This window comes from Cibotium barometz, chromosome 9, assembly GCF_041138505.1.
Source record: "Cibotium barometz isolate CiBa-2024 chromosome 9, ASM4113850v1, whole genome shotgun sequence".
NCBI classification, from domain to species: domain Eukaryota; kingdom Viridiplantae; phylum Streptophyta; class Polypodiopsida; order Cyatheales; family Cibotiaceae; genus Cibotium; species Cibotium barometz.
The window spans coordinates 34338757-34350459 of NC_141054.1; positions in this window are offsets into that span (position 1 = coordinate 34338757).

Genomic DNA, 11703 nt, shown 5'->3' on the forward strand with positions numbered 1-11703 from the left:
ATTATGCTTATAATTATGCTTGGGTATGCATAATGAAATTTTAGATTAAAAGAGGAAATCCCAACATATTTTAGATAATTAGGAGTAAATATTAAAAGTTTAGTATTCTCAAAAAATGCAGCAAAGTTATGGCAAAATTTTATCAGTAGAAAATGAAGGTTTAGGATAAATAATTTTTATTCTAAAAGAGGAACTTTGAGTATTATTATTTCATAGAAAATGCGGGGAAGTTATGGCAAAATTTTATCAGTAGAAAATGAAGGTTTATTCATAATAAAATTTATTCTAAAAGTGTAATTTTGGGCATTCTCAATTCAATGTGGGAAAACTATGGCATAATTTTTATCATAAAAAAATGAATTTTATGCTAAAAGTGGAATTTTAAGTATTCTTATTTCATAGGAAATATGGGAAAGTTATGGAAAAATCTTTATCATTAGAAAATGGAATTCATGCATAAATAACTTCCATATCAAAATTGAAATTCTGAGTATTATCATTTCTTAGAAAATGTGGGGAAGCTATGGAAACATTTATATCATTAGAGAATGAATTTAGGCATAATAAATTTTATGCTAAAAGTGGAGTTTTGAGCATTATTCATTTGCCTGAAAAATAAAGAAGGTTATAAATAAATTTCTAGATTTATTGAATTTATGGAAATTATGGAAATGATTCATGTAGATAAAAATGAATTAGTGTTTAAGCTGAAAGAGGAAATATGGGTATAATTGATTTTGTAAATCCCATGAGATCATATGCATAAATCCTTTATTCAAAAAGAAGACTATTGAGTATATTTTATTCTGGGAAAATTGGGATAAGAATGAGGAAATATTCATGGGAATGCATTGTAAAATCATGGATAAAATCTTAATCAGAAAGGGAAATCACAAACATAATTAACTTTTGGAATTATGAAGTATAGGTCTAGATTCTCAAAAAATAGAATCTTGGGGTACATTCTGAACGGGAAAAGGATTTCCCAGAAAAAGACTAGAAACACGCTTATTAGTGAATGATGTGAAATGATGTTGAATGATGTGAATGGATGTGGGATGAAGTGAATGGATGTGAATTGATGGGATGATGTGAATGGATGTGAATTGATGTGGGATGATGTGAATGGATGTGAATTGATGTGAATGGATGTGAATGGATGTGAATTGATGTGAATGGATGTGAATGGATGTGAATGGATGTGAATTGATGTGAATGGATGTGAATTGATGTAGGATGATGTGAATGGATGTGAATTGATGTGAATGGATGTGAATTGATGTGAGATGATGTGAGATGATGTAAATGGATGTGAGATGATGAGAGTGGATGTGAATGGATGTGAAATTATGTGAGATGATGTGAATGAATGTTGTAATGATGTGGGATGATGTGAATGGATGTGAATTGATGTGAGATGATGAGAGTGGATGTGAATTGATGTGATGTGAATTTATGTAGAAAAATGTGGGATAATGAGAAATGATATGGAACGATGAGAAATGAAGTGGAATGGTAAGAAATGATGTGAAAGAATGTGTAATGATGAGGAAAGATGGGAATTATGTTTGGAACTGTATTTTGTATGGGAAACCTATTTTTTTAAAGATTGTTTTACGTCAAGTATGCTGGGGAAGCACTTTGACTATCTTGTGGAATGAGGTCGTGGGGACCTAAGTGGAAATGTTACAACAGCTGATGGAGAGTCAAAGAAGGACATCTCACCTGGCAAGATTGGCCGAGGTCTTGACCAGCCTCGGTTCAGTTAAAATGGTGAGCTTCCAATACGGTGGATGAGGGACCAAGGAAGCGGCCTATGAGTGAAGCGCTAGGTCACCTGTGCGAAGGAACCTAGAGGGTGCTAACCATACGGTGCTTGGGATCTAGGTTGCCCAGGATACCCACGCATGCGTCGAGGAAAAAAATGAGTTAGAGTTTGTTTTCTGAACACGGGCATGGATCTGGTTGATTGGCCTTGCTGGATGAGTTCATGGCTCTTTTACATGGATCTTGTTGGTTGATCTAGTTGATCTTCAACGGAGAATCCATAGGGATTTTATGTGATTATATTCCTGGATACTATAGGCTAGGAACTATTGAAAATGCCCCTGAGTGAGCAGGTATGGTGAGCGTTCTGGTGCCGATGATGCCATAGGTACGCTGAGGAAGAAATGACTGAAATTTGGATTTTATAGTTGGAAAGTAGAAAAGTTGGAAATTCGACCTGAAAATGGAATACTGAGGATTATGATGAAAACACTGTGGTTTTATTACAATGCTATTTTGGAGATAGTTGAGTCTAAGAAAAGTCAATTTCATATTGGGTGTGTAAGTGGTGTGTCTATTTAAATTTTACATGAGAGCCAGCTAGGGGGCTTGTGGAAACTCTTTTCCCTGGTACCCGGGAAAAAACATAACCAAATTTTTATAATGGATCCTATAAATAATATAGTGGTTGGGTGGTTGGCTAACCCATGGGATTGGATGGGGTTAGGCTGGACTAATGGATTCCTATAATAAAATTCAATTTTGTTCAAGTTACGATGGTAGAAGTAAGTTACAGGATAATCCTTGTTCTATGAAAAAGAATCAACGGCTGTGCCTCTTTGATGGGGAAAAAAGCATTGGTCTCTATGAACCAAGTGCAAGTTCCTCCCTTGATTTGGCCATGTGACCCGCGGGTTTGATCAGAATACAAAGGTTAGTTAAGGCCCTTGACTATGTTAGAAGATTTTTCCTGGGAGGAATCGCCTATGCTTTCTGGTGGGCGAGGGAAGTTTTTTTCGGGTTTAGTTTTGGAAGAGCCGCCGGATTAGTCTCTTGTCTAGACATTCATGGGCGAGGCCCCAAGTGGGAAGCTCTGCACTGCGTGCAACATTGCTACTTTTGTTGCCAGCACTCTAGAGTTCAATACGCAGAGGGGGTAGGGATTGAAGTTGATAAACCAAGAAGCAAGAAATGTCAAAAATTTATGAATAACCAGTGAAAGACTGTAATTGTGTGTTGAAATCCACATGAATTGATATTCATAATGGAAATTCATAAATTGAAAATTGGATTTTTAGATGGAAGTACCACAATTGTGTAGAATCCCTGACGTGCTTGAGGCCTAGATATGGTGACATTTGCCTTATAACACCAAGGTGTTGAAATATACAAGTGATGAATAGGGTGTGTGCGGGAACAAGCCCTTGGTTAGAGGCTGTAAAAGAGAATGAGTAAATGTGAAAAAACCTGTGAAAAGGTGAGAAGAATCTACTGGGAGAGAATAAAGGGTAGCATGAGAAGATTTAGGAAGTGTGGAGATATTCTGGGAAGTGTGGAGATATTCTGGGAAAAGTGAAGAGGTGGAGTGAATCAAGGAGAAATCAGTGGGATTTGATGCTTGGATGTAAGCTCTATAAATTGAGGCATTGCCCTAATGAGAATTTGCTGGTTTTTGAGTATCCATGCCTACATTAATCTATTTGTTAATTACCCACTAATTACATCTTAATTATTTGCTAATCACTTTGTTAATGATGTTGATTCTAGTGTTTGATCCACCATAGCTCATCACATTGCTCTAATTTCAACATGGTATCAAAGCCATGCCTAGAATCCATCATTTTCTGAGCTCATTATCTTGCTAATTATTTTGCTAATTAGGATTAGTAGAAAATTATAATTTTCTCTCTTTTTTCAACTAGTCTCTGTACCCCCAGCCACCAGTGGAGGAGCTCCCTCTCCTTGCACACATAAAATTAGGTCAAACCCTTCTAGCACATAATAGCTATCTCATTGCTCTTCAATCTCATCAAGAAAGAAGCGCAAACCGCCAACTAAGCTGGGAGAAATCACATTTTTAGCAGGCGCCATTTTTCTGGGCTGATTTTAATATTTCTACTTCCACAAATCAAAGTTCTCTAATTCCTCTTAGCCCAAGGTGTTTTCAAGCATGCTCTACAAGCTAGCGAAGACAGAATTCAATTTCATCAAGTCTACAGTGACATCCAAGCTCTTCATCAAATCTGCAGGTGACTTTGATAAAACAGAGATTAAGCTTTCAATATTTGGTCAAATCTTGTGTTTCTTGGCTTAATCCTCTACTAGACTCATTGCTATTGATGGCTTTGAAAGCATTTGAGCTCATTTGAAGTCTAAGGCACCAGATCTGGACTCCCCGCATACTATGTTTTTTGCACACAAAACAGTGAATCAGTGATTAATCAGTGCTAATCACTGTATTTTGGTGCAATTGAGGGTTCAAATTAACCATTAGGTATCTGATACAGATCCTATAACTTCAGATTGCAATTTGGAGTTGGTTTGATACTCCACCAACCATTCCATACAAATTGGTTACCCTTGATTTAATGTAATTTCTGGAAAAATTGTGCTGATAAATTTGTGATAATCATCATTTTGCATTTAACCCTTGGTTAATGCCTGTAAATCTCACTCAAATTCAAGATTATTCACAGCCAGAGTTGCATTTGGAATGTGCATGAGAATGAATGCTATACGCATTATGTATTGGGCACATTACATCAGTGTAAAAATGGGATCAAACACTGCCCTTGTCGAGAATAAGGCAAGAGGTAAGACCTCTCGCATAAATTTGGGTTTGCATTGCATAATGACACAAGATAAACAGAAAAAGCCCAAAAGAACTGTCAACAAAATGTTTAAACATGTTGCTCACATGGAGCAAGAAGACCTGACAAACAAGCTCATGGCCCCAGCCCCATGAAAGAAGAAGAATATCTCTTTCCAAGAGGAAGATCCACACCAAGAAGATCTAAAGGAAGCATTGAAGGAAGACATGGACACGAGAAGAGAAGCTGCCCCAAGAAGACTGAAAGAAGAGAAAGACATGGAGGCGTGGAGAGAACTGCCACGACAAGAAGACTGAAGACGAGAGAAGATGTGAGGCTCCAAAGAGTGAGGAGCCATGTGAAAATCTCTGAGAGAGAGAGAGAGAGAGAGAGAGAGAGAGAGAGAGAGAGAGAGAGAGAGAGACCCCACAACCCAATGTAACCTGCCCCAACAAAGTAAAACCACCTCTGAGCCACCGCCGATGATGTAGGCCACGTGGTAGATAGATGTATGTGTGAGCACTTTAGTCAAGGTCGCGGGCAACTATAGTAAGCCTTGGACACATAGAGAGAGAGTGTGTCAAGGACTATGAGTTTAGCAACTCGAGGCACTGGTCGCAAGTAAGAGAGAAACTTGATATAGGGTCCAGGTGTGCTAAGTTAACTTGAGGGGAGGTGTGATAGGCACTTGTCTCACGGACTATCAAGTCGAACTATCAAGTAAGGGGAGGCAAACTTGGTATAGGGTCTAGGTGTACTAGGAGTATTCACTTGAGGGGAGGTGTTGAAATATACAAGTGAATAGGGTGTGTGCGGGAACAAGCCCTTGGTTTTAGAGGCTGTAAAAGAGAATGAGTAAATGTGAAAGAACCTGTGAAAAGGTGAGAAGAATCTATTGGGAGAGAATAAAGGGTAGCATGAGAAGATTTAGGAAGTGTGGAGATATTCTGGGAAGTGTGGAGATATTCTGGGAAAAGTGAAGAGGTGGAGAGAATCAGGGAAAAGAGGTGGAGTGAATCAAGGAGAAATCAGTGGGATTTGATGCTTGGATGTAAGCTCTATAAATTGAGGCATTGCCCTAATGAGAATTTGCTGGTTTTTGAGTATCCATGCCTACATTAATCTATTTGTTAATTACCCATTACGTCTTAATTATTTACTAATCACTTTGTTAATGATATTGATTCTAGTGTTTGATCCACCATAGCTCATCACATTGCTCTAATTTCAACACAAGGACCGTGACCACCCGTATATACTATGGGTATACTGCAGCTCTTTACTCATAATATATAGGAGTGAATCTTGTTGAGATTCAAGCTCGATGTCAGTGTGAGCCAGCTATGCTATGTGCTGGCATGTTAGGTAGGAACATGTGTGAGACATAAATGACCGCGTGTCCAGCTGGTCATAGTGTGTGGACATTAGCTAGGGTTAGTAGAGTGTGGACACAACTCATAGTGTTTTGTGTATTATGGATTATGGCTTTATGCATTGTATGAGAAGGGAGATGGCTTCCCTCTATGGTTAGGGTTTGCAATATACATTTTCAGTGATTCATTTCTGGATGCATCTACTAGCCATGATGATAATGGCAGAAATCAAGCTTTCTATTCTCAGAGAGGTTTTAGAGGTAGGGGAGATTCACATCACGTGGCCGTGGTGGTAATGGTCATGGATGGCAAGACAGGTCATCACAACAGAATTTTCAGCCCGCATATGGTGCTAGAGGTGGTCGTGGATATGCACCTCAGAGAGGCAGAGGTAATCCTCCTCGAGGTAGAGGATGTTGGCAAGGCCAACAAACATCTATGCAAGATGTGGAATGCCATTATTGTGGGAAATATGGTCATATGGCGAGAGATTGTTTCCGCAAACAGAATGATTTGAGAGGGGGTAGAGCACAACGTGGTGGTCATTATGGTGGAAATCATGCACAACATGGTGGTGGAAATTATGCATCAAGCAGTAATGATGGCACTGCAAATCATTTGTTCGCCATGAAACATGTTGTTGGATCAATGATGACAAATGCTGAGAATGATGATACATGGTATATGGACTCTGGAGCATCAAACCATATGACTTGTCATGGTGAATGGTTTGAGCATATGAAGCCTATGGATGTGAAAGGCTATGTGGAAACAGGAGATGATACTCAGCATGCCATTACACATGTTGGAAGTGTACCATTGGTTATGCACAATGGTCAGACAAAGTCTATGTCAGATGTGTTGTATGTGCCTTCTATCACAAAGAGCTTGGCCTGAGTTAAAATCAGGAATGTGGTACAGGTAATTGATATGTGGCATAAGAGGATTGGACATGTCAATATACAAAGATTAAAGAACATGCAGACAAGAGGCATTGTCAGTGGATTGCCTAGATTCAAGTATGATGGACATATGCATGTTTGTGAAGCCTGTCAGTTTGGAAAGCAGGCAAGGTTGCGGTTTCCTAGAGAAGGAAATATGAGTAGCAGGCCACTTGAGATAGTACACAGTGATGTATGGGGTCCTGCACAAAACCCATCTATCAAAGGCAGTTTATACTATGTGACATTCATAGATGATTTGAGCAGGATGACATGGATATACTTTCTCTCAGAGAGAAGAGTGAAGTGTTGGAAAAGTTCATGGATTTCAAAGATTTTGCAGAAAAGCAATATGGTTGTTGGATTAAATGTTTGAGAACAGATGGAGGTGGTGAATACACCTCAAAGGCTTTTGAGCATTTATTGAGGAAGCATGGTATAAGAAGACAATTAACTTGCACGTATACACCTCAGCAAAATGGTGTGGCTAAGAGAAAGAATAGAGTCATATGTGAAGTGGCAAGGGCAATGCTCAATGAAAAGAGCATGCCAGATTATTATTGGGTAGAAGCTTGTGCTATTGCAGTGTATATACTAAACAAAACACCTACAGCAGCCATTCATGGAAGTACGCCAGAGATGTGGCTTACAGGTTATAGGCCAGACATTGGACACATCAAAGTTTTTGGATGCATAGCTTATGTACATGTGCCTGACAAAAGAAGAAGGAAGTTGGATCCTAAGGCAGAGAAATGTGTATTTGTTGGATATGCACAGGATCGAAAGGCATACAAATGTTACAACCCACAAACTAGACAAGTGGTCATCTCACGAGATGTGGTGTTTGATGAGCTTTCTAGTTGATACAAAGCAAAAGATGAGGGAGTCATTGAGTCACTTGAGGCTAATGTGCCTGTAAACTTGCCACAAGCAAGTTCTAGTTCTACTACTATGTCTGGGCCAGCAGGAAGAAGCTGAGAGTAGTACTGTACGTCCATGGTCAGGACGTTTTGAGGCATGAGAGTGTGAGCACTGGGAGTAGTGCTGTGGATAAAGGCAAAAAGAAAGTCGAAGGAATTGGAATTACAAGTTATGAGTCATCTAGTTCAAAGAGTAGTGCTATGGATAAAGGCAAAAAGAAAGTCGAAGGAATTGGAATTACAGGTTATGAGTCATCTAGTTCAGAGAGTTTGGATGAGGAGCTTGGCATACCTGTTTTACGCACACCTGGTTCTAGGCAGGACAGATATGTGCCACCACATGCTAGGATTACAGGTGTTCAGAGTGATCCGCATGCATTGCGGAGATCCCAAAGAGTCACATATCTAGTTGACAGATTGACATATCGAGATTTTGCTATGCACTATGCATATATGACATCTATGGTGAAGCATGTGGAACCTACATGCTATACAGAGGCTATTGGAGAGCATGTATGGAAGAAAGCAATGGATGTTGAGATGGACGCATTGGTTCATAATGACACATGGGATTTGGTTGCATTACCAAAGGACAAGAATGTTATTGGCTGTAAATGGGTTTACAAAGTGAAGTGCAAATCTGATGGTTCTATTGAGAGACATAAAGCAAGATTGGTAGCTAAGGGTTATGCACAGACCCAAGGTTTGGACTATGATGAAACCTTTAGTCCAGTGGCAAAGATGGGGACAGTAAGAGCAGTCATTGCTATGGCTGTAGCTAATGGCTGGGAAATGCATCAAATGGATGTCAAGAATGCATTTCTAAATGGAGATCTACAAGAGGAAGTGTATATGGCACAGCCAGAAGGGTATGTACACCCAAGATATCCCACTCATGTATGCAGATTGAAAAAGGCATTATATGGTTTGAAGCAAGCACCTCATGCTTGGAGTGATAAGATGAGTAGATATCTTATCTCTCTTGGTTTTCAGATTTCTACAGCAGATTCTTCACTCTATGTGAAGAAGACAGAACATGGGATTGTTTTACTCGTCATCTATGTGGATGACTTGATTATCATAGGTGATCATGGTGCAGATGTGATGCATGTAAAGAAAGCTTTGAGTGGGCAATTTGACATGAAAGATCTTAGTGATTTGAGATACTTTCTTGGAATTGAAGTGATCAAAGATCATGCAGGTACATGGTTAGTACAACGCCAATATGCATTGGATATGTTGGCAAAGTATGGCATGACAGGGTGTGAGCCTATGAGTACACCTTTGGAGCAAAATGTGAAGTTGCGGACTGATTATGGCGAGGAATTGGATGATCCATCTATGTACAGAAATATGGTTGGTAGTCTCATTTACATGACTATCACATGCCCGGATTTAAGTTATGCTGTGGGGCTAGTCAGCCAGTTTATGCAGAGCCCCAGAAAACCACATTTGGATGCAGTGAGACGCATTATGCGATATGTAAAGGCCACTGCACATTATGGTCTACTTTATGAGAGTGGTAAAAGCTTGGATATACATGGCTACACAGATGCTGATTGGGCAGGTAGCTCATATGACAGGAGGTCTACTAGTGGTTATGCTTTTACACTTGGAAGTGCCATGGTGAGTTGGAGTAGTAAGAAGCAACCTACAGTTGCTTTATCCAGTACAGAGGCTGAATACAGAGGTGCAGCCATTGTTACTTGTGAGGTAGTATGGTTAAAGAATCTCTTGGCAGATTTGGGTGAGCCTATTGAAGGCAAAGTTGTCATTCATTGTGACAACATGAGCAGTATACAGTTGGCCAAGAATCCAGTATTTCATGCGAGGACCAAACACATAGAGGTCCATTATCATTTTGTCAGAGAGAAGGTGCTGGATGGTACAATTGATCTTCAGTATGTGAAGACTGATGAGCAGGTGGCAGACATCTTTACAAAGCCACTTAGCAGGGAGAAGTTTGAGTACTTCCGTACTATGTTGGGAGTACATGGGATGAGCTTGAGGGGGAGTGTTGAGAGTCTTGATATCCCAAGCTCATCTACATCTTCATCGGCAGTACATCATGAGCTTGAGAGGGGCTGTTGAGATTCAAGCTCGATGTCAGTGTGAGCCAGCTATGCTATGTGCTGGCATGTTAGGTAGGAACATGTGTGAGACATAAATGACTGCGTGTCTAGCTGGTCATAGTGTGTGGACATTAGCTAGGGTTAGTAGAGTGTGGACACAACTCATAGTGTTGTGTTTATTATGGATTATGGCTTTATGCATTGTGTGAGAAGGGAGATGGCTTCCCTCTATGGTTAGGGTTTGCAATATACATTAGGGTTTGCTCCTGTGTGTGTGTCTCCTCTCCTTCTACCGTTCTTTCAACAAATCTAAGACCTTGAAGTTATAAGCAAAAATGCTAGACTAGATGATGATTTTTCGAATGCTAGTTGATATGATTTTAGAATTCTAGCTGAAAATTGATGAATTGGATTCTGGTTGAAGGATGATGATTTTTGAATTTGGGTTGATGAGTTGAATAAGTCATGATGATGATGAATGGAGAGAATTCCAGTAATGATGTTGGTAGCTTGGTAGACGATCAAGACTTTCATGATTTTTGTATTGATAGGATCATGGATTGAGGTCATCGTGGTAGAAATGTTAGCCCCCGCGCAATGAGGAAGAGCTCGACCCAGATGTTCGCAAAGCTCTTCATAGATCTCAGCCTGGACCTTTCATAGGTGAAGGGAAGCACTTGGGAGAAACATTAGAGAAGTGGATCAAAGCTATGGAAGGGTACTTTGATGTCACTGGTCACAATGAAAAAAGTAAGGTGGCTCTTGCCAAGTTGAAGATCGTAGAAACAGCCAGAGTACCGTGGAGGAACCACTGTGAGACGAACCACTTGGATCGGAACACCCAGACGTGGGATGATCTTAAAGCATACCTCAGAAAGAGATTTTGTCCTCCAAGCTTCTTGGGGAGACAAAGATGAACGAGTTCCTGGAGCTAACCCAAGAAAGCCGAACTATGGAGGAATATCACCAGGCATTCGCTATCCTCCTCAAATACTTGCCACCGCTGGATGAAGAACAACTGATGGCTAGGTTCATTCGGGGAATGAATGAACCCTTGGATACCCTGGTGAAGAATGCTAAGCTAGTTTCTATGGCTGAAGCAGTGCGGATGGCAAAGGATTTCGCCAAGGCCTTTGTTGTCAAGGTCCCGTCGAAGCCAACACCATCATCTTTCAAAGATTCCTAACCTCGGAAGGTGATTCCAACTTTTTGCCTCCTAAGAGACAGTAAGATCCTAGTCAAATCCAGTATACAGGAAGTTACAGAATGGAAGGAAGGCCTTTTCCTCATAACATAATTCCCTGGAACTCAACTTTAAAAGTTCCACCCTTGAACAAAGGAATTAAATGCTTGAACTACCAAGGATATGGTCATCATAGTATGGATTTTCTGACTCCTTTTGGATCAAGGTTTTTAGGACAAGGAAGTCAAGGACCAAGATTCCAGATTCCAGATTCCAGCTCCTCCCTTCCAGAAGAGTAATCAAGGTCCTTCCCATTCAAAATCAGGGAAACCCCAGAGGTAGACTCCCTAAACCAACCCTTAGCTTCAATGCAAAGTAATGCAAGACCTTAGTCTAAGAATTGTGGAAATCAAAGAGAGAAGTTCCCAAACCAGCCATCTATTTCCAAGTCAGTAACGCTAGAAGTAATCGAAGAAGACAGAGATTATCCCCTCTAGTTGCGAGATGAGGACATCGCACGTTTTTTAAGTGGGGTAGGATATAAGATTTCTCCCTCCAGCTTTTGAGATGTAAAGGTGTAAGAACCTCCCCTTCAGTCTCTATAATCATCCCCTATTTCAGAATGCAAGAAAACATT